The 3,108-nt window shown below is 48.9% G+C and overlaps 1 pseudogene; it reads right to left on the reverse strand.

Annotated features, from left to right (window-relative positions):
- Window positions 1–206: 206 nt before the first annotated feature.
- On the reverse strand, window positions 207–1,681 carry LOC101656620 (annotated as a pseudogene).
- Window positions 1,682–3,108: the final 1,427 nt, after the last annotated feature.

Raw genomic sequence — 3,108 nt, forward strand, 5'->3', positions numbered from 1 at the left:
AGTTGAGGCTATCTACTCCTATGAAGATTTACAGCTTCAGAAACCTACTGGGGCCCCTCTGCTGTAAGTCAGATTCCTCTCAGTGGCATTGAGTTTCATTTGGAGAACCTACATATTATCTGATTTACCTTACCATATTTAATGTTCATTTAAATTTACCCATATATACACTCTTTCATTAGATGTTTATGTTGATTTTTTTTTCATTTAAAAAGAAAACACTTTTATTGACAGCTAGGGGTCATAGGACAGTTTTACAGAAAACAGATATAAAAGTCCCAAGACAACAGAGTGTACAACGCGACAGGTTAATACTCTTCACCCTCATCCTCTCCATCTGCACTATCTGCTCCCACCTCCTCATAGTCCTTCTCCAGAGCAGCCATGTCCTCCCGGGCCTCAAAGAACTCTCCTTCCTCCATCCCCTCACCCATGTAGCAGTGGACAAAGGCACACTTGGCGTATATCAGGTCAAACTTGTGGTCCAGGCGAGCCCAGGCCTCAGCAACGGCTGTGGTGTGGCTCAGCATGCACACAGCTCGCTGCACCTTGGCCAGGTCTCCGCCAGGGACCACAGTGGGAGGCTGGTAATTAATGCCAACCTTGAAGCCAGTGGGACACCAATCCACAAACTGGATGCTGCGCTTGGTCTTGATGGTGGCAATGGCAGCATTGACATCTTTGGGAACCACGTCACCACGGTACAACAGGCAGCAGGCCATGTATTTTCCATGGCTGGGGTCACATTTCACCATCTGGTTAGCTGGCTCAAAGCAAGCATTGGTGATCTCTGCTACAGTAAGCTGTTCATGGTAAGCTTTCTCAGCAGAGATGACAGGGGCGTATGTGACCAGAAGGAAGTGGATGCGGGGGTAGGGCACCAAGTTGGTCTGGAATGCTATCAGATCTACATTCAGGGCACCATCAAGTCTGAGGGAGGCAGTGATGGAGGACATGATCTGGCTAATCAGGCGGTTAAGGTTGGTGTAGGTTGGGCGCTCGAAATCAAGGTTCCTACGACAGATGTCGTAGATGGCCTCATTGTCTACCATGTCTACCATGAAGGCACAATCAGAGTGCTCCAGAGTGCTCCAGGGTGGTGTGGGTGGTGAGGATGGAGTTGTGGGGCTCAACTACAGCTGTGGACACCTGGGGTCAGGGTATATGGAGAACTCCAGCTTGGACTTCTTGCCATAATCAACTGAGAGGCGTTCCATCAGCAGGGATGTGAACCCGGAACCGGTGCCCCTACCGAAGCTGTGGAAAACCAAGAAGCCCTGGAGACCCGTGCACTGGTCAGCCAGCTTGCGGATTCTGTCCAGGACGAGGTCAATGATCTCCTTGCAGATGGTGTAGTGCCCACGGGCATAATTGTTGGCAGCATCCTCCTTGCCCGTGATGAGCTGCTCAGGGTGGAAGAGCTGGCGGTAGGTGCCAGTACGAACTTCATCAATGACTGTGGGCTCCAGGTCTACAAACACTGCCCTGGGCACATGCTTGCCAGCGCCCGTCTCACTGAAGAAGGTGTTGAAGGAGTCATCCCCTCCCCCAATGGTCTTGTCACTGGGCATCTGGCCATCGGGCTGGATGTCGTGTTCCAGACAGTAGAGCTCCCAGCAGGCATTGCCGATCTGGACACCGGCCTGGCCGACGTGGATAGAGATGCACTCACGCATGTTGGGGCTCGTATGGGCTTCGTGGGGCGAGAGGCGAAGAAAGGACGGCGACAGGAGCCTCCCGCTGACAGACTACCAAGGAGTCCGGGGGAGAAGTCTATGTTGATTTTTTTTCAAATTCTAAAATACATATATGTAGAAGATGTCAAATGAATAGTGGTCTGATGGAATGTACACATTATCTTTTCCCTCAGAACTTTATTCTTTCCCAGCACCTAGAGTTACTCAAATATAATTCCCAAATTGCCTACTGGGAATTTAAAAATTAAAGGGAAGGAGCAGGGTCTCCGTCTAGAAACTTGACATTTAAAATATTTTCAATAAAGAATTCAAGAGATGAAAAAAATTCTGACTAATGGCCCATGCCCCTCCACATATACACCCTTATGAATCCAGCTCACATGTAAACCATACATATACATCATGCCTGAAAATACTGATTGAATGTCGTCGGGGTGCTGATTGCCCCTTTGAGTTTCCAAGACCAAATTGCAGGAATAGAAAGCCTCATCTATCTCCTGAGGAGCACTTTTGGGTTTGATCTGTGGACTTTGCAGCTAGCAACGAAATAAGTAACCCACTACACTACCAGGCCTCCTCCACCCCCTCCTCAAATATATTTAATTCTGCAATGCAGCAAATTATTTAATATGGTGAGGGGCCAGCCCCAATCCCAACTACGTGGACACCTGCCCCTGCCCGCAGAAGAATTTTTTTCAGAGGACAGCACTGAAGCTGCAGCTCAGGAATAGGGACATGTCTGATGAAAGTACACGGGAGTAAATGAAGTGGCGGGGAGAAAGAGTGGAGCACATCCTGGCCCACCAAGCCCTGAGGACAATATCCCCGCTCAGAGCAGCCAATCCACAGAGAAGACCATATGGCCGGCCCCACTATGAGACACAACATTCCTCACTGACCCATAACGCTAGAAGGGACAACACTGGAGACACAGTGTGGGAATTCCGCCCGATCTGACCCCACCACACCAAGGCAAAACACTAAGGGTGTGCAACAGGGCAGCAAGTGGAACAGAGAAAGGAAGTCCCAAGGGAAAACCAAAAATAGACTTTGGGGGTAGGGCATGGCACCTCATCAGCCTCGACCGCAAAACACTCCTAAAGGCCAACAAACAGTCCTTGAACTAACTACAGGCTTTTCTTTCTTTCTGTTTTTTTGGTCATTGGTCTTTTGTTGTTGTTGTTGTTATTGTTTCTTTTGTTGCTTTGTTTTGCTCTGTCTTGTTTTTGTGCATGTTATTATCTCCACAGGTCTGTCTAAATAAGATAGGCTGGATGAACAATCTGGGGGAGAAAACAATAGGGAGCAACAGTTCCGGGGGAACATGGGAGAGGGGGAGGTGTTAACAAACCCAGGGACAAGGGAACAATAAGTGATCCAAATCGGTGGGGAGGAGGATGTAAGAGGCCTG

Source organism: Echinops telfairi, unplaced genomic scaffold, assembly GCF_000313985.2.
Source record: "Echinops telfairi isolate 266 unplaced genomic scaffold, ASM31398v2 ScPeMD7_11;HRSCAF=52, whole genome shotgun sequence".
In the NCBI taxonomy this organism is placed as follows: domain Eukaryota; kingdom Metazoa; phylum Chordata; class Mammalia; order Afrosoricida; family Tenrecidae; genus Echinops; species Echinops telfairi.